We start from the raw sequence: 25,541 nt of genomic DNA on the forward strand, positions 1-25,541 counted from the left end.
CATTAACGATCGATTCCCTGACAACGGAAGTTCCAGTATCCGGAACCCGGAACTAAGAGCGAAGCTCGCAGTGAGCGCAAACTCAAGCAGTCCACGCTCTATACTACGGAAAAACTTTGACCGCTCCGCCATCATCGGATCAAACGGAAATTCCCTCACTCGGAAAAAAAAAACCGTATGCATTACATTTTCTTGCACTATATTACATTAACGATCGATTACTTCCAAGTTCCGGTACTGTATCCGGAACCCATAGGGAAGCCCGCAGTAGCGTAAACTCAAGCAGCTCCCGCTTGCACTATGGAAAAACTCTGACCGCTCCGCCATGATCGGATCCAAAACGGCGACATGTAGGTTACTTCTTTGGCATGCGTTTTACTGAAATTGCGAAAGATTTTAAATTTATTAATTTACATTTTTGTCTGTAGTTCATGGCAACCAAATGAAGAAGAACTGTAATGACCATGAAAGAGAGAGTGAAATGCATCCGATTATGCGAAGCTGGACACGAAGTAAAAAACATCCAGGAGTCGGAAAAACTCAAATCTAAGAGAAAAGTCCTGATTTAAAGCCGCCATCCAAGAGAGCTATGGAGATGGCATGAAAAATGCTTTCGTATGCACAAGAATCCCCAGACAACAGTGATGATCAACGGGACAGTTTCTTGCAATTAGCAACAAAACTGTATGATACGCAGAAAAACATTTTCATACAGCAAAGAATGAAGCCAACACAACAACTCAAAATAGACTCATTTTTTCCCAAGTCTGAGAAAAATCAACACTAAAATACAGTACAGTTTACTGTAGTTAAGTACTGTACTGCATTGGTGTTACAGTATTTATAGTATTTTTTCAACAGTATTTGGACCATCTTTGTTATACTGTACTGTATTTTGTTCCTATGCCTGTACTTTATAGTTTAGTTTTTGTTTAATAAAAATTTGGGAGAAATATTTTTTTGGCCATTATAATGCTTGTGTTGTTACACATGTATTTTGTTAACATACTTGCACGTTCAAAAACGACATGTACCGTAGTCGTTTCCCACATAAGGAAATTATGTTTTAAGGAAAGATTGAACAATGCAAATATGATTCCTTACTAGAGAATACTTAATGTGTAAGCCGCACCTTTATATAAGCCGCACCTATCTATGCTGAAAACTTTTATATTTACTGCATTTACAGAACGATTATGAACTGTAAATGCACATGTGTGTACCTGATCAGATTATTTCCTAACAGTGCCTTTTAACACTGCAGCAACGTTGCGGTTCAACTGGTTTCCAGATTAACTGGCCCCCAATTACAGATTTGGCCGTTAGGGCAATGTCAAAAAGTAATTTTGTGTTTCCTCTCTAAAGATTTGTCACAAGCTACATGGAAATTCTTCAAGTGTATACGTGTTCAAATCCTCAAAAACACATGATACCAAATGTCACGTTTACAACTCACGATTCGTGGCTACAAGTAATTATAGACGGAGTAAAAATGAAAACAAACAAAAAATTTAAAAAGAGGAGGGCGGTACTTGAACCCATGCCGCGGTGAAGAATAAAGAAACAAATGCCTCTAGTGCCGCTGCCTAACCACTGCGCCACGAGCCGGCACACTTTTGGAGGCACACAATTAAATGCCTGTAGATCGGAATAAGTACTCCGGCGAGGGCACAGGTTAATCTGGTGTTAAATGTATACGCCCATGTCAACTGGCTACTGGGAAGCAACTTGACATGGTCACAATCCTGTTGCTTTTTACCTAAATTAAAGTTCGTAGCTGACACTCCTGCGGACACGGATGCGCCGAAATCACTGATGAGTGAAAACGTGCATAGATGTAAAAATAAGTGGTCAAAAGAAGCATCAACATGTTTGAGGCGATGTTGTAATCGGCTCCATCCGAAAAGGAAGATATATGCATAACTACTGCCTGTCGTCTGATCGCACTGTTTTCCAACTCATTCATAAATAAGCGCGCGGAATAGCACACACAGACTTGTCATCTTGGGCAACAGTAACATTCTTATTTTCATTATTCGATCATTTTGCAGCGATCGGAATTGTGTGTTCTATATACAGTATATGTCTAATTAAGGGCTGATTTTGGCCCGAGTGTCAAAGTCAATAAACAGCGGCTCGTTCCCCACTCTGGATCGACTGCAAGAATGTGGGCAAATAAAAGTTAGAAATAAACAAATAAAAAGATCTGGACAACGGTGGTACTCGAACCCATCATGTCAAAACGGTACAGAAGGATGCATTACCGCTGCTCATGTCACAAGCCTATACGAATAACTACATTATTTATATAACATATTAATAACGTTAGTTGTAACAACTGGTCCCTATAGATTAAAAACAATGGCTCATGGAAGCACTGATGGCATTTGCGTGTCAATTAGCTTCTGGGAAGCAACTTGACATGGTCGCATAAACAGGTATTTGTTTATTTCTAACGTTTATTTCCCCAATTTCTTGCAGTCGATACAGAGTGGGGAACGTGCTGCTGTGTATCGCCTGTTTATTATTGACTTCACTTGGGCCGAAATCGCCCCTAAATGAGACATATATAGAACACTCAGTTACGATCGCTGCAAAATGGTTGAACAATGAAAATAGGAATGCTGCTGTTACCCAAGACTAGTCCACATGCGTGCTTATTTATGAATAAATTGGAAAACAGTGCGATCAGACGACAGACAGCAGTTATGCATCACTTCCTTTTCATGGAGCCGATTACAACATCGCTTCAAATATGTTGATGCTTCTCTTTGATATCACTTCTTTGTACATCCATGCACGTATTCATCACTCATCAGTGATTTCGGCGCATCCGTGTCTGCGGGAGTGTCAGGTACAAACTTTAATTTAGGTGAAAAGCAACACGATCGCGTCCATGTCAAGTTGCTTCTCAGTAGCCAGTTGGCATGGGCGTATACATATAACACCAGATTAACTTGCGCCACCTCGCCGGGGTACTTATTTCGATCGTGTTAATTGTGTGCCTCCGAAAGTGTGCCAGCTCGTGGAGCAGTGGTTAGGCAGCGGCAAGTGTTTCTTTATTCTTCACCACGGCATGCGTTCAAGTACCGCCCTCCATTTTTTGTTTTATTTATTCATTTTCATTACTATTAAATGTTACTACATTTACAATTACTTGTAGCGACGAATCGGGAGTTGTAAACGAGACGTTTGGTAGCACGTGTTTATTGAGGATTTGAACAGGTACGCACTTGAACAATTTCCATGTAGCTTGTGACGAATTACAATTCGAATTAAACACAAAATTACTTTTTGACATTGCCTCTAACGGCCACATCTGGAATCAGGAGCCAGTTAATCTGGAAGCCAGTTGAACCGTAACACCGGCTGCCTGCTCCAGTTTGCCAGCTCATGTCCACCAGACTCCACCATCTATTGTTCTACTACATTCTACATATGCACCTGTCTTGCTTTATGTTAATAAAGTCAGCCTATCTAACACACTACGTGCTGCCAACTGTACTAAATCAACAATAGCATTTCACATCGAAGCAACAGAACATACTACCATCAGCCAATCGCATTCATGTGCACTTCAGGGACCTCTCGGAAAACATATAATGAAAGCATTACAGCAGCTAATGCAATAACCTAGTGCATAGCGCCCTCGCCTGTTGAACTCCTCCACCTGCAGTCGCATCCAGTTAATGGCAATGCATTGAATTGTACTGTAATGACGGTTAGAGTGCCTCGAGCGGTGGAAGAAAAATCCATAGAAAAGCCTCACCGGACTATAAGCCGCATGGCTCAAAACCTAGGAAAAAAGTCACGTCTTATAGTCCGGAAAATACGGTACTATATATTTTAATTTTCCTTGAAATATTTTTTCCGACATTGAGCCGTGAGGTCAGACTTTGTTTTAATTTGTGCTACTGTATGTGACTTGACTTGTGAAATGTCTGTTTTCCCGAAGGTTTAGTCACCAAGCAGACAATAATAAGGGCCCGAGCAGCGAAAGCTGCAAGGACCCGATTGTTTTTGTAGAAATTATTGCTATTATTATTATTGTTATTATTACTATTATTATTACTATTAGGGCCCGAGCAGCGACAGCTTTGAATTAACTTTAAAGTTTGGACCCACCTTCTCTACAAAAGCTGCTGTAACTTTATCCACGTGATAATTTTGATAATTCAATTCCGATGTGCAAGCATCCCAAGGTGCCATACCCCAACGTTGCCAGGGCTGCGAGGGCCCTTTTTAGCTGCTTGCAGCTTTAGTTTGTATTGCATTTGCATTATTGTGGATTATTGTCCACAATAATTAGCTAAAAACCTCATTCTCTGACCCACAGTGATTGTTTTTGTTTGTCTTGCCTCACTCACGCATGAGCAAACACACACACCCGCGCAGACACACACTAACATTCACTCCTGGGGCCAATTAGTCAAGTTGAAGCATCTTCATTTTTTATGTGAGTGTTCAATGATCAGTATAATTTGAATTATTAAGGCAATTTGACTTGGCAATGTTGGAGGTGTTGGCACTTGTTTTAAGCACCCTCTCAGTGGATTCAGGAGCAAACCACAAAACAAGGGTATCATTAACCGTGTCAATTACAGTTGAAACACCAGATTAGCATTTTGCTGTCTGCCATGCAAAATATTATTTGATGTAGGCTACATTGGTGTATTTTGTCATTGTTATCCTACTCTCAAAGACCACAGAATCAAGCTAACATTGTGATGGTGTTTGTCATAATTATCTATCTACTGTATTTTCCGGACTATAAGTCGCGGTTTTTTGGTTGGTTTTTTTTCATAGTTTGGCCGGGGGTGCAACGTATACTCCGGAGCAATTTATGTGTGAAATTATTAACACATTATTATATTGTATCCCTTTCCTTTTCAAGGTCAGCAAACAATACACCAAGCAACCACAGGAGGGCGTTCTAAGGCTGCATATAAACCTGCATTACATATTGACTTTACAACGGGCAGAATAACCTGTAGTGCAGAGCTGGGTAGACCTGTAATATCATTTCACATAAAGAAAGATAAAGATAAATCCTTAACGCTATTAAAATGCATGGATGATTTAAACGGTTAAATCATAATATTTTGTTAAATAAGTAATTAAAATATCCGTCTATCCATCCATTATCTATACTGCTTATCCGCACAAGTGCTGGAGCCTAGTATGATAAAAAGGCAATTTGACAATCAATACATCTACTTGCCGTGCCTGTGGTCTTACACACACGTACGGTGCGGACCACAACAAAGGGATAATTACGACCGAATACACAAATACTTTTGGAGACTTGGAAACATTCTAAATGGTCGGCAATAGATGAAAGACTTATTTAATATGACGGTTTAGGTGAGTTTAAAGTTATCTTACCTTATAGTGTTGTCCACATTAATTTAGAGAATTTACACTGGCTGAAGCGGGTAGTATAGACCAATTGATTCCGCACCAAGGCGGAACTAAACTTTGGTTCCCCCCAGTCTGACATACCTGTTGTAAATTCCTCATTAGTGCTTCGTTTATGCAGGCTGGTTTACTGTTTAACTTGTGTGTTTTACACCAGACATGTTTTCAGGCAGCCAATGGGTCCTTTCTTTACGTTGATTTATGTCGGGCATATTGTTGGACAGCTAAGGGTTCCTAACGAGAGACGTTTGGAGTCTGTTAGCCGTTAGCGTGTATGGTCAAGGATTGAGCGAGTTGTTGAGTCTGTGGAATGGATTGGAGTGCTAACTGAAGCCACATTGCTCCCTATCACTGTGCCCGGTCACGCTCTTTGATTCGGGTGACTGTTTGGACGAGGCACTCCGGGGAATAGCCCCAAATTCACATATAGGGAATGTAAGCTAAATGTTACCATCGTAGCTCAGTGGAAATGTGTACTTAGCGCACAATTGTATTATTTGGATTTATATGGACACATTTATCAGTGGTCCCTGATAGTGTAGTGGTATACACGCCTGAGTTGTGTGCGGGCAGCGTGGGATCGATTCCCGCTCAGTGACAGTGTCTATGTGTGCCCTGCGACTGGCTGGCGACCAGTTCGGGGTGTGGTCTGCCTTCGCCCATTGACGGCTGGGATAGGCTCCAACAACTCCCCGCGACCCTATATAGGATAAGCGGTTTGGAAGATGACATGACATGACATGACATTTATCAGTGTTACGCGACGGAGGAAACTTGGCTTCCGGGTGGTGGAGGGGGGGCGTTATGTAATGTAACATAAGCATACCGTTCAGCCTGTTGTCTCTATTCTATTTTTATTTTAAATTGTTATTGTTATTTGAATTTTAAATGTCATGCCTGTTCTTGATGTTGGATTTTATCAAATAAATTTTCTTTGAAAATGCGACTTATACTACAGTGCGACTTATATATGTTTTTTTCTACTTAAGTTACAGTTTATGGCTGGTGCGACTTGTACTGCGACCTATAGTCCGGAAAATACGGTATGTCATATAGAAATATGAATAACCTGAATAACATTCACAATATCTTTTTCATTTAATGGTGTTGCGATGCTGTGCATCTTCAACAGCTTCATAGTATGTTCAACTGAAGGTTGTTTCAACTGAAAAGACAAAGTAATTTAAATGCAGTAAGAGTTACTGTTAGTGATGTTTACAACAAAAAAGGTTTTCTGAAGTCACCGTCACAAAGTGAAACTACAACACGGTTTTGTCATTAAAAATTGAGCAACATATTTCCCAATATTTGTGGCTTGTTGTCAATTTACATAAACTCTCTAACCTTCCATTAGAACGGTGGAGTCCAAACTGTCATCTGAGGGCCGCATTCATCAAAATGCAAGGATGCAAGGGCCACTTTAAAATTCTTCAACTTTATTAAACAAGCTAAAAATCAGTCAAGCATGCAATAATATATTATTTATATTTTGTAGTTATTTTGAAAACTGTTACATAAAAGCTTTCTCTTAAAGGTGAAAAGGCAAATTGTTTAGGATTTTTTTTTTATGATTTGGGGGTAGCCAACTGCACTGTATCCCAACCTGCATCGCTGAAACCCATTCAGAACCAAAACAAGATCAAACTGCAGTAAGATGACCCTTATTTAAAGCAGTTACTTGAGGATGATTAATATGATATGTTCATTAATTGGATCTTGACACAGCAGGATGCGGAACAAACAATTTTTGCTAACAAAATGTAATTATCTTTATTCAATGGGATTTTGAAGATTAATTGTTTCTAGTTTAGTTGTTAGTCAATAGTTAATAGATAATAAAACCTCTGCCCTCCTCCACCTTTTTTTAAACTAGCCATGTGGACATGACAAATTTCAAAATCACATGTTAACGGGACACTTGGATGAGCTTAACATTGGCACTTATAAAATAAGTTTGCATGTAAAAATGACATTGGTTTTAAAATTTTAAAATATAAAATTGCTTTTAAACCTTTCAAAGAGAAGCAGTGGTTGGTTGCAGACAAATAAGTAAGCAAAAAAGTGCCTCAAGAATGGCTATAACCAACGCAGCGCTGTGGGAATCCATGTTGACTCGCATGAAAACACAAGTCGCGCAAGTGAGGTCAGAGCATTTTTGTCGCATAGTGACGACGTAAATCTCCGGGTTTGATTTTCCACAGCCAAACGCGGATCCGGAGATATCCGCAAATCTCCACTGTGGCCGGAGTTTTGCGTTTTCAATGAAAAAACTCTGGGGACGTGTGGATGATAGGGCTAACCGCAGGCTAATACCCGCCGTTTGCAAAAACCACGTGTAGACAAGGCCTAAATCAGCTACGGAGAGGTTCATCCTTTTGATATGTTGAAGTGGTCATTAATAGGGACTTCACATCAATAGATGTCGATGGCAGTGCAGGGTTGGAATTCCACTTGACGACTATAGATGTCCACGGTAGTGAATGAGTTAATCTATTTGCATATCCCAGGTTAAAACCTTGTACCTACAAAATAGTCACTTTTCAGGAGACCCCAAAAATGGCAACTTTGTTCAAACTTTAGCATCGTGAAAGAGAGCAAGCCATTTGTAACATTTTAGATAGGTACAGAATATACTCTGTAAAAATAACCCCCACGCATGTGGACTGACCAATAGTTTAGATTTTTGAAAAAATACAAAATTCACCAAAATGTGATGTATAAGGTTTTGGCCCGACGCCAGCCATAAACTCTTCCCAAAACACGTCAAATTAACTGCATGACGACAATTTGGCAGATGCAGAGCTGGATGTGGACATATTGTATAAATCTGCGAGCAGATTTCACGTTTTTGAGTCATGGAAAATTGCAATACCAAATTGTGCTTTAGTATTTATATGATCAATCATTTTTTTATTGGAGGACTCTCATTTACAGTAGTAACATTGCAGATGAACTTAAGTCATCCATTACACTGGCCAAATCTTCCCTGTTTTTTTCTCTAGCATATCAGATTATCATAATACTATTTATATTAATAATGATGATAATAGTAATATATGGATATTGGAAAAAAAAAGAAAAATCGGGCTGTGGCACACCCTGGACTGCAAGTCAATCTCAGGGTCCATAACTTCAGTAACCAAAACATTTACATTAGGCCAGATCCAAACTGCCAGGTCAATGACAGTGGCTTTGCTTTTGTGCATTGACAATACATTCAGTCCTCCAATGAAAGCCTGGGGATGCAACTGAAGTAGTACATTGCAAAGCTTATTTGGAAAAACAAATGCGCTATTAAACTGATTTTAGCAAACACACAGGCATGCACACCCATGTACACACACACATACACACACACTTAGAGAGGCCCCAGCTCAGACCATGCCGCCTTCTTGCTGTGCAGCAGCAGTGCTAACCACCAGGCAGCCTCGGGGCCAATTAAATTCTAGAAAATATCACAAGTGTTTCACTTCCTGACGATCTTTGCAGAAATGTAAATTGCCTTGAAGCATTTACATTCCTTATAGACAATGCAGTATTTATTATCATCTGCAGATGGTGACTGAACACAAAACAACCATTTGTTACAAAGGCAAGAGAAACACAGTATGTGCCTGACATAGGAAGAGTGAAGCTATATTCACAAGGAAAGAGGAAGATATGGTACACAGTCAGCTATCATTCACCATTACCTTTGCATCCCATATGGCTGGCCTAACACCATGGTCAACATCATATTTTCCTCCACCACTGTGTTCTCTGCATGTACTCACAGCTAAATAGCTACTGCTCTTTCTCACATCCTGCATGTTCCTGGCATCTCAGTGTGTGTGTGTGCGCTCTCTTATGGTATTTGGGTATAGTGGGTAGGAATGGTTGTTTGTTGAATTGTCCTTGTTTTTGCCTCGGCAAATCCAGTTAGTTGATCAAATTGGATCTTGAAATTCTACTAGTGTGTGTTGATTTTTGGACAGTAGTAAGTGACCAGATCAGGCTTGTTGAATCCATACATCATCGCTCTGCAGTGGATGGAACACAGATGTAACATGGTAAGCATACATTTTTATTTCTTTTTTAAATGGTGACCCATTTGTGAGGAACATGCATTTGTGATATGGTATATATATCTACATTAACCCACAACCTTCAAGTTGGCAAGAGAGCACTCTACCACCTGAAAAATGCCACCCAATAAGCCCGGCACACACGAGGCGCCATTGGTACTCGTCGCCATCAGCGCTTGATATTTCGCCATCTGCACCTCGTGTGCGGTGGCATTTTTTGAGTACAGATGGCGCTGCGCCACCGGCGCCAAGTATCAAATGTTTTTGACAATTTTGGCTCTCAGGCACCATCAGTGCTAGGTGTGCGGGGCACAGCAGACAACCCCACACGGCTATTATCCACGGCGCATGCGCTCTTCATACACCAAATACGGCAGCGCCATCAGGACATTTTAGAGGCTCTCTTGGAGGATAAATTAGTTGATCTTTGGAAAGACTACGGCTGCCTTTAGGATGACAGCTCCCCAGAATACAAGGACAAGGATTACTTGAGTCTGACTCAGAGGTCACATAGAGACAGACAACCATTAAAGGCCCTATTTTCATGCGCAGCACAAGTCTGACGCAATTTAACTGTACGCATGGGTGGAGTTTTCCTTCTTTTGGTATTTTCATAGATACGCAGGTAGAAAGGGGCATTTGAGCCGCTGTGGGAATGAACACAGCCGTCTTGTTTGACAGCCAATGTAAGCGTCCTCCCAATCATTGCCTTTAAATTCAGCGCAGGAGAGGTACACATAGTGTTTGACATTGCAATAGTGGAAATAAACTCGCTGAACATGAACTGCAAGCAGTAAAGTTGGACAGGGCGATCAGAGATGACCTCTGTGAAGTCGGAACTTCGAGACCACCTCCCACCCTGATCATTCATGTCTGTGTGTGACACCCTCCCGCATACTTATTCCGCAGTGCAGCAGGAATACAATACAATACAATTTTATTTATATAGCGCATTTCATAACAGCAAGAGCTGTAAGAAAGCACTTTACAAACAGTAGACAATAAAAACAATAAAAGGCCATAATATTTAAGATCGTATAAGAACGATGATGATAATAATGATTTCTACAATGATTCAGAGGGTTTGATGCACGTTGTTGTCACCTTTATAAATGAAATATGATGACATCCACTACACATATCTGTCTGCCTGCGCCTCGATAAAATTCCAAGATTGACCAAAAACAAAATCATGTTACACCACCTGCGCCGCAACTTAGACCTGGTTTCACCTGGTCTAAAATCTGGACTACTATCAGTCACCAAATTGAAAAAGAAAACGCCCGCAGTCCGCCAGAACGCCCAGCATTGTGCAGTGCAGTCTGCCAAATTCCCAAACATGGTAAACTAGACTCCACCTGTCAAATAAATGAAGATACTCCAGTTTTTACACTGAGGGCACTTGAACTGCAGAGCTCTTACACTCAAATTCACAGTCACTGAGTGGGAACTGATCCCACGTTGTCTGCATGTGAATTCATAATTCTTATTGATATCATTCCACTTTTTAAATTCATTTTCAGCTTGGTAATTGAATATCTACCTACTTCTAAACTTTTGTCCTTTATCAGTTGAAACCCAAGTGGTTTAGGAACTGAAAGCTAAAATGATGCTTGGATATACGTTTTCCCACTAGTAAGATTATGATCTGTATTACTAGCAATGTGACTTTTCCCCCTCACGATTTCTACATACCTGAGGGTTTTGCAAAAGATACCTTTAAATAGATGAGGCAAGACTGTGAAATACAGTGTGAATATTTGACTGCAAGCTCTTCCCATGCAATTCAGAGACAGAAACACATGCAGCGACTCAATGACAGTTGACTGTGGGAATCTTTTCTTTTTTTATCATACATGCCTGCTTACCATCAACAGACTATGAATAATAAACGACTTTTGCTCGGTGTCGTATATCTTGCCTTTTGCTATCGCTTGGGTGTTTGAGTTAAGGTTTTTGCAGAGAATGAAATAGGACAAAGTATGTCAGAAGTATAATTAAAACAGATGGCTTTGTCTCACTTCTTTCCTCAATATTTCATTATCGGTAGATTCTTTAACTTCAGGATTGCAGATGTGGTAAGTCCTACTGTTATATTAGCTTTCATTATGTACCTAGAACATAGCCTCCTTAGCAGTAGCAAATATAAAAAAGAAAAAAAAAACTGTCCCAGAAATACAACAATAAATGAGGGACACAGTAATTGCTGTTATTTGTTATATTTTGGTTTGAAGCATACTCAGTGAAAATTCTGTGCTTCAACTTCAACCAGCCCTTGTCATAACATCAGATCTGTTGAAGTACAGATCGTGAGCTCTGACTGTGAACTGCAACTATGATCACACACCGGTCATAAATATAAATTACAGGATTAATAAAAGATTAACTACTTTTCAAATTCTTCATTATAAATGCAAATAGGTTTGAATGAGGGATATGGGCAAAATGTGATCCAACGTGCGGTGTAATTGTTACACGGCTGCTCACATGAGCTCCATCCATCCATTATCTATACCGCTTATCCTCACAAGGGTGGCGGGCGTGCTGGAGCCTATCCCAGCTGTCTTCGGGCAGTAGGTGGGGAACACACCGAATTGGTTGCCAGCCAATCGCAGGGCACACAGAGACAAACAAACAATCACACCTAGGGGCAATTTAGAGTGTCCAATCAACTTACCAACCATGTTTTTGGAATGTGGGAAGAAACCGGAGTACCCAGAGAAAACCCACGCAGGCACGGGGAGAACATGCAAACTACACACAGGGAGGCAGGAGCCGGGATTGAACCCACAACCTCTGCACTGTGAGGCAGACGTGCTAACCAGTCGACCACCGTGCTGCCCTCACATGAGCTGATTAATATTAAATCACTACACTGACTCAGTCCCATACCAGTGCATTGATGACCTCAGATATGAATGGGTTTGATGAGTTTTTATTCATGTGCAAAGTACTTGGAAAAAAGAACCAGTGTGTGCGGCTGAAAGGTCATTTTGAACGTGGCAGACACACTGACTATCTGGTCTTATTTTCATCTAATTCCATCGCATTATACTAAAGATGATTTGTTATACGAATACTGACTTTTTAATTGTTTGTACTGGTTTTCTTGAGTACCTGCCATGCTCATCCTCACACCAACCATGAATTGGTAGCTATCGGGTGGCTAAAGATAGTGGCAGTTGAAGCCCCAGACCATACAAAAAGCACAACCAAATCAAAGCCAAAAATGCACACAATGCTGCAATGCAAGCACCGATTAGCAGAGCTGGGCGTTCCGTCTATCTGATGGACCGGTTCCTTTATCAGTCGCTGATGGACGCCCGTTTTGCTGACGGTTGACGAACAACGGGAAACATTTTAAAATAGACCAGATCAAGCATAGACGGAAACCACTTTATTTAGTCCGCTATTCGTCCGTAGTCCGTCATTAGTCTATTTTTCGCAGCGAGGCTTTGAATTGCCGCAGGGAAGAGAATAGTGAGTTGTTGTTGCTTGGTGGACAAAATACAGGAAGGGTCCAAACCAAGTGATTTCAAGCAGTGTGATATTAAGAGTGTAGAATTCTTTATCCCTTCTGTATTTTGTCAGAAAAATGTCAGAAACCTTATCTTAATCAATCAATCAATCAATCACATTTTATTTATATAGCACTTTTCATACATAAAAATGCAACTCAAAGTGCTTTAAAACATTCAAAGCAAAACATAGAATTATCTTCAATCAAAAGAAAAGATAAATTATTTAAAAGTTGTTAAAAGCCAAACTAAAAAGGTGTGTCTTGAGCTTCCTCTTAAAAATATCAACAGTCTCTGCAGACCTGACATCCTCTGGCAGGCTATTCCAAAGGTGAGGACCAAAATGGTCCGGTGTCGAGCAGGATGGCCCCGGGCAGGCAATTGGATCCCACTTCGCCGTGTCCGAGAGGCCAGCCGCCTCAGCCGTCATTGTCGCCGACAGGATTTCACGAGCGCGCCTCCTCATGACCACCGCGGAGAGTTCGGGGAAACGGGTCGCGAAGCAAGAGATGGAGCTCCTCTGAGAGATGACGAATATCCCTTCTTAGGTCAGAGATTGTCTTATTTGCCTTCTCCAGCAGGCCATTGCGTTTGTCGCTGTCGTCTGAAGGCATTTTAATGCACTAGCTCCAAGCTAGCCCCAAGCTAGCCTGTTTCCGTCTCAAGCTAGCTGTATGCTAGTCCGCGAGATCAAGCGACCCAGAGATTAACAAAAATTTAAATAAATAAATAATAATAAAAAATAAGATAAAAATAGTTTCCAAAAATTAAAAAGAGTAAAAACGCAACGCGCAGGTGAGGTAGATTCGAAGGCGAAAGTGCAGAAGTGCAATCGATACCATCCACTTCCAAACTCTGACGTCACTTCCTCTGTCACTTATCTTAAGACACCAGTGAGTATGTAAAATTGTGAAAAAAAAACCCTGCATATTCATGATTGAGTACTAATTGTTTGTAGGTCATCAGAAAAGCAAGGCAACAGACTGCTGTTACAATATTTAGCTTTAAAAGTAGATTTTGTCACAACGTTCATTAATTTGCTTTCCCCTCTTCTAGATGACTGTGGGCTAGATAGAGGTAGCATATAAACTGGACAGGTAAATAGCCAATCACAAGGTTTACACGAGGGGGCTGTTTTAAGATGCCAAATTTGAAAAAAACCCAAAAAACAACAACGTTTATTTGGCTGCATATTTATATGATAGCGTTTTGGAGACTGTAAATGGAAACCTTTGGAATGTGTTTTTTTCTTTTTAATGATTGCTTCATTGTTTCTTTTAAAACACTTGGGAACATCTGTCTGCAAATAAAAACACAAAAGGGCTTTGCACGTGTACCGCACAAGATAAGCTTGATAACGTCTCTCCTTTGTCATGATGTTTTGTTATTTTTTTGGTTTTGTGTTTGACTCTGAAACAGGTCATTTATTATTTGTTAAGAATTGTGTTTTGGGCTTGTTTGAGTTTTGTTATCTGGAGTTTTGTGTTCTTGTGTTTCTGTTTGTGTCAGTCTGGTCGTCATGTTTTTGTCTCCACAGGGGTCCAATCTCATTTCTTTATTTGCAACTTCCCAAGTCCTCACTCCCTGCTTTTCTGTTTACATGATGCTAGCACCTCCCACCAAATATCCCACTGGGTAGGCAAGGAGAATAACAGAGGAGCAAGGCGGGAGGAGGGATAAGTGTTTACAGAAATGAGACAATTGCTCCCTGACGGCGTAATTTCATGTAACCAGCAACTAAAGATGATGTCACAAATTAGTCTGAATTATTTATATAACCACAAATGTCCACTTTATGCTTTATATTTCAAGTGTGAAATAAATAAAAAGATATGTATAACTAAGGTCCAATATGAGCCATACCGTTATACTTACATACAGCTCTTCAGATGAAGAGATGATCATGTCCTTCCCCAGCACCCTTCTTGCTTGCAGTGCATACTGTATTTGTAGTGCTTTGCAAATATGTAAACGGTGTTAATATGTTGCTGAGAGCATAGAGCCATCTAAACATTTTTGTTTTCTCTGTGGTCAAATGCATTTCGCAAAATGACAGCCTAATTAATACTGCAGTCCTTAGTAATAGGTTCCATGTGCTAGTTTAATTAAGTCATTTTTGTATTAAATACTGAGTCGAGAGCGTGAGGGGTCTCATACTTGCAACACACATTTGGAGTGCATTGTAAATATGTATAAGGTAAATATGTAGGTAAATATGTATAAGTCTATATTTTGCTTACGTTACATAAGCAACACATACACACCATATATACAATACTCTACAGAAGTTATATTGGAATGACAAAAATAAAGAATTTACTATTCTATTATTCACCTTCTGAGTTGCTGTTAAATCGTCGAGAATTGAGGAGCTATCTACGTTGCAATTCAGGCTGGGTACACACATAAAGCCAATCGGGCTCTTTTCGTCCCGATTTTGGCTCTTCCCTCATCAAGCCCCTGACAACCTTGTATTTTTTTAAGATTGTCTTATAAGATTATCCTTATGTGTGAGGTATGTTTATAGTGGATTTCTCCCAATAATATGTGTCAAAACCAATCAAAATGACTGCTCTCGTACTCCTAGTGTTAAGGGTGAAGAAGTGGTAGCTCATTGCACAAATGAAGTATGTGGATCAGCTTTAGAGTGATACGACTTCCTCCTTTATTCCAAAAACATGCATGGTAGGGTCATTGAAGACTTTTAAAATCAGGGTTCACCAACCTTATTATAACTGAGAGCTACTTAATGAGTGCTGATTAACGTGAAGGCTAACCAGTTTAATACTGTGAATCAAAAATAATTAAATATGATAAATATAATTAATTATAGGCGGCACAGTGGTCGACTGGTTTGCACGTCCGCCTCACAGTTCAGAGGTCGTGGGTTCGAACCCCCCTCCGGCCTCCCTCTGTGGAGTTTGCATGTTCTCCCCGTGCCTGCGTGGGTTTTCTCCGGGTACTCCGGTTTCCTTCCACATTCCAAAAACATGCTTGGTAGGTTGATTGGACACTCTAAATAGCCCCTGGGTGTGATTGTGAGTGTGGATGTTTGTTTGTCTCTGTGTCCCCTGCGATTGGCTGGCAACCGATTCAGGGTGGCCCCAGCCTACTGCCCGAAGACAGCTGGGATAGGCTCCAGCACCCTTGTGAGGACAAGCGGTATAGATAATGGATGGATGGATAATGAATTAAATATATATAGTGTGGGTGTAGGCGGCACGGTGGTCGACTGGTTAGCACGTCCGCCTCACAGTTCAGAGGTCGTGGGTTCGATCCCGGCTCCGGCCTCCCTGTGTGGAGTTTGCATGTTCTCCCCGTGCCTGCGTGGGTTTTCTCCGGGCACTCCGGTTTCCTCCCACATTCCAAAAACATGCATGGTAAGTTGATTGGATACTCTAAATTGCCCCTAGGTGTGATTGTGAGTGCGGATGTTTGTCTCTGTGTGCCCTGCGATTGGCTGGCAACCAGTTCAGGGTGTCCCCCGCCTACTGCCCAAAGACAGCTGGGATAGGCTCCAGCACGCCCCGCGACCCTTGTGAGGAGAAGCGGTACAGATAATGGATGGATGGATAGTGTGGGTGTACAAAGTTGCAGTATTTAAATATCCGAGGGAACAACTGAACACACTCTGACAATATAAAAACAACAATTTTGCTGTACTGTAAAAAAAAATATGAAAAAGTATGAATTTATTTATTTTTAGACAGGTCTGTAAGGCCACTCCATGACACCTTATCACCTTATCGTGGTGGAGGGGTTTGCGTGTCCCAATGATCCTAGAAGCTAAGTTATCTGGGGCTTTATGCTCCTAGCGAGGTCATCTATGGCAGACAGGTCCTAGGTGAGGGATCCCCTGGGAGGAGTTGGACGATGTGGCTGGGGAGAGGCAAGTCAGGGATTCCCTGCTTAAGCTGCTGACCCCGCGATCCGACCTCAGATAACTGGAAGAGAATAAATCAATCAACCACATTTTATTTATATCGCACTTTTCATACATACAAATGCAACTCAAAGTGCTGTAAAACTTCCAAAGCAAAACATAAAAAGATCAGTTCCCGCCTTCCCTCCCAACAAATCTAAGACAGATATCCACTAGTACATCAGCACACACTCACACACACCCACACAAAGTGCACAACCTGATAAAATGTGTTAAAAAGACATGACAAGGCACAGAGAAACCATGTGAGGAAAGGGTACCCAAGGGGAGCTCACCCGCACTGAGGGGAATGACAGCCCACGGCCACAAGGGCGCCACCACCACAGAGACCCCCAGCCCGGATTAGACAGGCGGACCCCACACAAAGTGTAGAGGCCGCCGGCCACCCGGACCCAAGGAGTCCCTACGATAACAGCCCCCGCGGGAAGGGCAGCCACCCCTCCCGCAACGCGGAGGCCCCCCCCCCCCCATGAGGAAACACTGGAGCTAAAAGCTGACAACAGCAGAGAGCAACAAAACTAAAAGACAGAACAGTAGTATAGTCCAAGAACTAAAATCAGTAAGATAAGATAAAAATAATTTTCAATCAAAAGAAAAGATCAAGTATTTAAAAGTTGTTAAAAGCCGAACTAAAAAGGTGTGTCTTGAGCTTCCTCTTAAAAATATCAACAGTCTCTGCAGACCTGACGTCCTCTGGCAAGCTATTCCAAAGGTGAGGACCAAAATGGCTGAATGCAGCCTCGCCATGCGTTTTGGTCCTCACTCTTGGAATAATTAAAAGGCCCGCGCCAGGGGACCTCAGGATCTGCGAGGGTTGGCATGATGGAAGCAAATCAGATAAATGAGATGGCCCATTGACAAGACCATTGACACATTTATAAACTAATAAAAGTACCTTAAAATCGATCCTGAAACACACACACAATGCAGCAATTTCAAAACTGGAGTAATGCGCTCCCGCCCTATGGTTCTCGTCAGCACCCGAGCGGCTGAATTCTGCAGTAGTTGCAATGGTGAAATGCTCTTTTTCAGGAGGCCAGCGAGCAGGGCATTACAGTGATCTAAACGACAGGAAATACAAGCATGCATCAGCACTTCCGTATTAGCCGGAGAGAGAAACGGGCGGACTCTGGCGATATTCTTAAGTTGATAAAAACCAATCTTGGTTACATTTTTAATATGAGGAATAAATCTGAGCTCAGAGTAAAAAATGACGCCAAGGTTCTTCACACAATGTGAGGAATTAAAAACTTGTAGTTTTGGTAAAAGTTTCTCTCTCTGACCTTCAGGACCGATAACTAAAACCTCACTTTTGTCCTGATTGAGCTGTAGGAAATTATCTAGCATCCATGACTTGATATCTAAAATGCAAAATGAATGAGTGAATAAAAAAAAGGTCTGTAGCAACCTGAAAAATCACAAATCTTGTATCGAATAAAATGATTATATAACATGAAAATAATGACATTAAAGATGTTGATGATACCAACAGTTTTAAACATTACACCAATGAGAATGTGTCATACCCATCAATGAATGAGAGTGTTGTGCAGTGAAAGTTTTTTCAACTCAAATTCTTTGTCATCAACAGATTTTGGATGTGATAATGAGCATGAACACTGTAATCCCACAAATAAAGTGATGTTAGATTGTCTGTGTGATCTTGATAATTGGGAGTTAGATGGATTCTTACACCAGATTGTCAGCATGCTTGAGATTGTGAGCACATTTCGCACTTGCATCACCAAGGTCTATATTTGTTACTTTGATTTTTGCAAGGGAGCACAGAAATTGAAAATAAACCATTATAATTTCATTGTACAATGAGCCGTTTGATAGTGTTGGCTCTCTCGACCCTCAGTTAACCACTTTGCTTGCTATACCTAGTTACATATGTTGACTTGTTTTGTATGACTTCTGTATTTTCAAACACATGCAAAAGCTATGTTGGCTATGGTGCTGAAACTGGCTCAAACCTGAACGTATTAAAAACTGCAATACTAACCCACAAGTCAAGACATAGAATTGTACATGGAAGAAACTATGAACATTTTGTGTAGGCCTACATTCAGCGTGTCTTTGGGTTTGGGAATAAATATATCGTGATTGTATAGAGAACAAAAACGTACAGTATGAAAAGTGCAGTCCACACTGGGGATGGGGCCATATTGATACGGGTCATGCTTTGTACTGAAAAACAGATATTATATCTGAGAATGCGACTCTCATCTTTGATCAGTGATCAACTTAATTAAGCTTGAATAAAGGAACTGGGGCAAGAGAACTTGACAGCAAGCATCGGGTAACTGTTCATGATATAAAAAAAATATTTAAGATTTACAATACTGTTTGAATTTGAATGTGATTAAATTATGTTTGCTGTTTGTAACGTTCAAGCCTAAACCAGGTGCAATGATTATATATATATATATATATATATATATATATATATATATATATATATATATATATATATATATATATATATATTTCTATCATCATACACTGGGAAACATCGACTAAATTAAAACTGCAAGCAACATTGAATGGGCCCTCGCACCCCCTATTTTTATGGCCAATCCTCTAATCCCACATTAAAAATGGCAACAACAAAATACCTTTGTAATTTAGTGTAGCTCATCTGCTTTGGAAACCTGCTCTGAACCCTCTTGATTGGGATACACTTGGGTGAGTTTCCTTGTCACATTTATTCAAGTACAAGCTGTGGCAATTGCGCTAAAAATGGCCACTTGAAACCAAAATGAGACTTCCTGCTCAATTTAAGGAATATGTCAATCAGTGAAACTTGGGACTTTTTTTCCCAAATTCCAGGTAACACTTCTGAGTTTTTGAGGCTTTGCATTTAGGACCGCTAAAATACATTGCATCTCCCCGAGAAAACGCGTTTGCAAAAATTGGTGAGCTCTCTGGCATGTTGAGGCCCCCCAAAAGGCGATTAATTTGTCAAAAGACACACCGATTCCAAATGGGCATTCACACAGCCTGGTGCTCTGGCCTTAATTCATAAACCAGTGTCGTATAGTTAGAGGTTTTGTTCGAGCTGTTGAGTAAACAAGTTTATAACAAATTCTCACGTAATTCATTGCTTTAATGCAGATTAACGCTTTGTTTTGCTGACCTTTTGATTCAGTAGAATGACATCCCAGTATGTGCAGTATTTTGCAACGTCGACTGTGAGAATCAGATACAACAATGTAGCTGTCGAATTGCTTTTCGATTATTTTTGATTAATTAAGCAGGATGCCTGAAGATACAACTCTCTGTTACTGTCACATAGATCTACATTCACAGACAGAGGCAAGCAAAAACAAACAGCCTGGCAAGACTTATTTCATGTTGCGCTATGGTGTAAAAGTGATGTTTGTCTTTTTCCATGGACACAGTGCAGGAAAAAAAATGCACAGTACAATGCCTGCATTTAAATGAACAAGGTTTAAATAAAAACACATAATCATGTTTCAGTTTACATCTTGATTTGTGTCAAACTCGTCAGACACATTAAAAAGTTGAAGAATCCAATGTCTGAAATGCATTGGAATAGTTTTTAGTTATTCTGATCATAATATACAGGATATAAACCTGTGTTTTTTATTTCACACTCCTCTGAAAACCCAGTTTCTAAAGGTCTGAATTTTTATGATTTCTTTCTTTCACTTTGGGTGACTGTTTATTTCTCTCTTTCCTTTTGGCACTCTCTATTTCCAGAGATGAGCATTCGGCTCCAGGGTCGGAACGGCCCGTCCAGGACAGACACCCATTTTGTGGACGGACGGACAGAGGATGAGAAGTCTTTTCAAAAGGATTGACTAAGAAAGGATGGAAGTGGGTTTACGTTCGTCCCTCTATTCGTCCCTAGCCGTGTCAAGTAAAGACTGAACGTGTTGCGTTGAGTTCTTTTAAAAAGCAAGACCACTAGTTCTCTTCTGCAATACCACGGAACCGCCTGCACAACGCTTTTCATATGCTTCTCAGAAGTAACATTGCACCCGCATAGTCTGCCCTCTAGTGGTTCAACACATGTAATACCATGGATTATGCCACAGGAGTCAGGACGACCACTGACTGAAAGAAACGTCTTTTTTTTCTCTCTCTCTTGCTCGCTTGCTCTCTCTCTCTCTCTCTCTCTCTCTCTCTCTCTCTCTCTCTCTCTCTCTCTCTCTCTCTCTTCACTCTCTTTCTCTCTACTGGACTTTGTTTTGAGAGTTTTGTATATTGTATTGCCTGAATAAAGGTTAAAAAAAAAAACCTGACTGACAGAAACACGCCCAGCCAGTCTTGTGTGCATGTGTGTGTGTGCGTGTGTAATCTGGGTTAGGAATTTTGTTTTGTTAAAGTGCAAGTCAACCCAAACATATTTTTTTCAAGAATATGTTCTATGCTGGCCCACTAGTGGAAATATGGCATTCCCACTAATATTGCGTTCATGGAATATGAGTTAACCCGCAAAATACACTTGTTTTTAGTTATCACAGGGGGCGGCCATTTTGTCACTTCTGTCGACTGAAAATTACATCACAGTTGCTCAGGGCTCAGCTAACAACCAATCATGGCTCAGCTTCAGAAAACAGGTGAGCCACGATTGGTCGTTACCTGAGCAACTGTGATATTATTTTCAGTCGACAGAAAGTGACAAAATGGGCGCCCACTGAGATGGATAAAAATGTGTGCATTTTGCTGCTTAACTGTTTATTTGGTTTGTTTGATCTTTGACCTTGTTTGTTTTTTATTTCTTTTAATTCTGGGTACCGGGTGGTGCCCCTTAAGGTGGTGGTGGGGGTTACTGTTGTGACTGGTTGCTCCTTGATGCATCAGTTGCTATGCAGTTGCTAACTGCACTTAAACTTTAGCATACATATGCGTACATGCATGCAATACACAGGCACATCTATCATTATACGCTCATGCACATTGTTGTCCATTATCAATATCTCATTACATTAAAATCAATCTGACATTTAAAAAATGGTGGAGCAATTTACTGCCTTATAACTGATTTATATAGTTTTTTTGTCCTTCACTTTTGAATCTGTTTTTGAGCACAGCAAGTGATTCACACCGTTTCAAGTCAGTTCGGAAATTATTCCACAAATTAACTTTTGCTTAATCTTTGTTCTTGCTTTGGATTTGTTTTAGAGACTTGTACCCCTTAAAGCAGGTTTCTTCAATCTTGTTCGCCGACTGCCAGTGTCCTACCTGTTTTCCATCCGTCCCTGCTGTAACATACACCTGATTCAAATGATCAGGATCGTTATCCAGCTTCTGCAGACCTTTGGTGAATATCTGTAGCAGGGAGAGATGGAAAACAGGCAGGACACCGGCCCTCGAGGAACAGGATTGAAGACTTCTGCCTTAAAGGGACACTTGAATGAGCCTAGCATTGGCACTTATATAATAGGTTTGCATGTAAAAATGACATCAGTACTAAAATGCCTCCCCCCCAAAAGACTCTGTAGTGATTTAAGGGCTTTTTTTGTGATTAGATTTACGACTTTGATTTTGGAGCTCGGTTTGTTATTTATTCGGTCTCAGTGGTCTACGTCAGTGTTTTTCAAACTGTGTGCTTCGAGATATTGTCAGGTGTGCCGTGGGAAATTATCTAATTTGTGTGCCTGTGCGGTCTAGCGCCTGGCAGCGTAATCATGTCTTTACTACATTGTAGTACCCTTCCATACCAGCAGGTAGCTAATTGTCTTTGTTTAGAGACAAGCGAATTAGTGACGCATATTTATCCGAACAGGCCCATGTTTCACACTGAGTATCAATATGAAACATTATAAAATACTTTTTTCTTTGTGTTTATTTAATTCCTATTAAAGACTTTATAATAGAACGTCATTCTTCAATGTTAAAAAATGCTTATATAAACAAAATAACACTTATATTGTTAAAATAAGCTTTTGTTTTCACAATTTCAGCTGGTGGTGTGCCGCGGAATTTTTTCAATGAAATAAATGTGCCTTGACTCAAAAAAGTTTGAAAAACACTGGTCTACGTCACAGGAGGGAGGCAAGCGTGTTAATATTGCTCGCTTTCTCAGTTCTGTTGTCTAAAACGGCGACCGATCGCCATCAAAATGCAAATGCATTTTCTACTCTTGTCCACTTCAACATGTGAAAGTATAAAAGTGTTCTGCACAATAGTTTGGATTTATTGACATAAAACGTGAGCTCATCATGATCAACTCCACAAAATCAAAAATACCGTTGCGATCGCTTCTCCACTTCTCCACACAGGCTGAAGCGGACAAGAGCCTGAATGCGCACACAAACCTCCACTGGTTATATTTCGGACATTTAGCTGCGCTAAACTCTCAGGAGGCAGACGGCGACTGACAGCGGGCAGGTAATCAAGCAAGTATTCCCCCCCTTCCCTCCCTGGCTTACAGTAGGATAACGGCACGGCTAATAGCAACAACTAGCTTCAGGCCCTTAAAACAAAAGGCATTAGCACGACAACATTAGCTCCTTACTGTCCGTCCAGCCTGTGTCGATCTTCATGTCACGGGGTTGCTTCCCAAGCAATAATTTTTATTGTTCAATAATGAAGAAATGAAATGAATTTGAAGAAAACCACAATGAGCACAGAGACGTGGCTCGATCACATCATATCTTACTTCTTCACGATTTCGCCCAGCCCAGAAGATTTACAAACCGTAATGCTAAATCAAGGAAATACTTGGGCAATGTGTATCGATTTGAGGAATCGTTCATTGCGACATGGATATTTTATTGTTTAATACAACATATTCAAATTTGTAAAAATTGCATCCCATACATTTCAAGCTTGATGTTCCGCCCTGACATTTTAATCATTGACGTGCATTGAGCAGTGTCATTGTGACGTCATCACAAAGGGCTTGACTCCCAAGCGACTGCTTGTGAGGCAAAGGGCTCAAAGGGCTTCACATGCCCATAGCTGACAACATATTAACGCAGACGTTTGTCTGCCTCAAGTGTTCTTTTGTGCTCCTAGCAGTTCTATTTTTTTTTTTTTTTTTTTGATTAACTTTTTTCCTCTTGCTTCCTACCTGTACTCATGCCTGCTTCTCTACTTTTATGACTCGGTGGTTGCATCGGTCATTTTCCAGGGAGTGGTCACCTAGGCACCTCAGCCCGGGACAAGAAGCGGCTGGACAAACTGGTCAGGAATGCCGGCTCTGTCCTGGGCTGCTCCCTGGACTCTGTGGACTCGGTGGGGGACAGGAAGATGATGGCCAAGCTGTCATCAATGCTGGAGAACCCGGCCCTCCCCCTCCAGGGCACCCTAACAGCACTCAACAGCTCCTTCAGTGACAGACTGTTACACCCTCGCTGTGCAAAGGAGAGATTCCGCCGCTCCTTCTTGCCTGCTGCTGTCGGACTCTTTAACAAGAACATTGTGTAGTCTCTACAAACTGGTGGACATTAGTGCAATTGTGCAGTCCTGCACCTGAGCTTCTATCGTGCAATACCCAACATTCCCCACTACTGTTAGTCTAGTTTTATTTGTATCCAATGCTGTTCCTTACATTTCACTACAGCACTGCAGCACTGTCACTTACTTAGAGTATTTTCCTCTGTACTATGTACAGGCCAAAATGAGTGTTCCTCATACTTTTTATGTAGATGTAGGTTGGTGTGTATATACATGTGTATATACACATGTTACTGCTTATATTTACATAGGTTTGATCCTGAATGTTTGCCATTAATGTTATACATTAATGGCTACATTATGCCGCCGTCCCTGTGTGACCTGTATCTTTGCTGTTGTAACAATGAAAATTTCCCCACTGTGGGATCAATAAAGGCATCCTTATCTTATCTTATCTTACATTTGACTCCGGCCTCATAAAACCTGTGTGACAGTGATTTAAATGCTGTCCTTATTTGAGTCTAAAGCTAGACATAAGACCAGGAAGAAGTGGTGAGAGGTATAAGTTGGATGTGATGGAATGTGAGTTGTGGTAGGAATTTGTGTTCTAAATATTGAGAAAAAAAAGTCTCAACTGTATAGTGGAGCTGAGTTCATCCTAATTCAATGAATAAAAACCCTCCTTCAGTTCTCTGCTGATTAGTAGAAGAAGGGATTGAAGGAATTAGAGACTTTTTGTATACGAAAATGTGGCAATTTCCAATATTTATTGCAAAATGTATTTTTTCTTATGTTCCTATTCTTTGTTTCGGAGACAATGCAAAATAATGCATCAATATTGTTCTCTGCCAAAATCCTCTCTACAATCAATCATAATCCTGCATACCTTTTTAAAAAGACAAAAAAGAAATATATAATACCCATTATATTTCCATCACATGCAGCGTGTATGCTAATCCCCACTGTTGCACAGACTGGCTAAATCATTATGGTGGTGTGTGCTGGCAAGGAACCAAGTACACACGCACACACCCACACGACACACACACACACACACACGCACCCCCCCCACGCACCCCCCCCACGCACCCCCCCACACACACACGCCCCCCCACCCCCACCCACACCCACACACACACCAACGCACGAAAACACACTCACACCACTTAATAAGATCTCTGCTCTCTCATCGGTTCTATTTCCTTGCACATCATATGCTAATTC

Source organism: Filicampus tigris, chromosome 14 (assembly GCF_054856515.1).
Source record: "Filicampus tigris isolate MCC_2025a chromosome 14, RoL_Ftig_1.0, whole genome shotgun sequence".
NCBI classification, from domain to species: Eukaryota; Metazoa; Chordata; class Actinopteri; order Syngnathiformes; family Syngnathidae; genus Filicampus; species Filicampus tigris.